Here is a 1,121-nt window from a genome sequence, read left to right on the forward strand (position 1 = left end):
CTCCTCTTCCTCCTCCTCCTCCTTCTTCTCCTTCTCCTTCTCCTTCTCCTTCTCCTCTTCCTCCTCCTCCCCCCCTTTTTTGGAATGGCAAGGAAACTTAAAATATACTCCCAAGCCATTTATAAATATGAAATTTGTTAAGTCACTTAGTTTCCTTTCATGATTTCATTAAGAAAAGCCAGGTGTGCATCTGTTATGCTAGCCCTTGGGAGTCAGGCAAAATGATCAAGGCCAGTTTGAGCCACACAGTGAACCTGAGGCCAGTCCAAGCTACACAGAAAGCCTGGGGCCAACCTGAGCTACGCAACCTGAAGCCAGCCTGACCTACACACAAAGCCTGAGGCCAGACTGCCTTACCAAGACAGAACAAATGGGGCTAAAGTTTTATTTTATTACCTTTATTTTAAAATGTGTGTGTGTGTGTGTGCCTGGTGCCTGTCCGAGGAGCCAGGAGAGTGCTGGGACCCCTTGGAGCTAGTTATAGGTGGTTGGCTGAGAGCCCCCGACATGCTGGGAACCTACTCTGGTCCTCAGTAAGAGCAATATACACTCTGGCATCTGAGCCCTTTCTAGCTAAGCATCCCCCTTCCTCTTCCATGAAAAGGAGTATCTTAACACTTTCAAGCATGCTGAGCCTGGAAGGGATGATCTGTGCTTCTTCACAGCTTGATGGAAAAGATGCACGAAGAAGCAGCTTCATTATGATCTCAACCTTCACTGTTTCCTTCATTATCCAAAGAGCTTTTTTGGTAATTTGCTTCATTGATTTTTATTCTTTGTGCTATTTTACACAAGTTTCTGTCATTATTGTCTTTCTTCGACTTTGAGAGAAGAAAGGTACCCTATTTATCTAACCTTTTGACTAATGTTTTTCTGCTTACTAATAAGAGAATTAGTGGTTTCGCTCATCTGCTTTTGAATGGATTATAAGAGTATGTTGGAAGGTGTACTGGCTAGTTTTGTGTCAACTTGACACAGCTGGAGTTATCACAGAGAAAGGAGCTTTAGTTGAGGAAATGNCCCCATGAGATCCAGCTGTGGGGCATTTTCTCAATTAGTGATCAAGGGGGAGAGGCCCCTTGTGGGTGGGACCATCTCTGGGCTGGTAGTCTTGGATTCTA

General features: G+C 44.6%; 1 protein-coding gene across 3 annotated transcripts in view; it reads right to left on the reverse strand.

The window, feature by feature from the left end:
- Eif2ak2 (eukaryotic translation initiation factor 2 alpha kinase 2) overlaps positions 1-1,121 on the reverse strand; it is a 32,571-nt gene that overhangs the window by 23,285 nt on the left and 8,165 nt on the right. The window lies entirely within an intron of this gene.

Source organism: Mus pahari, chromosome 18, assembly GCF_900095145.1.
Source record: "Mus pahari chromosome 18, PAHARI_EIJ_v1.1, whole genome shotgun sequence".
Taxonomy (NCBI): Eukaryota; Metazoa; Chordata; class Mammalia; order Rodentia; family Muridae; genus Mus; species Mus pahari.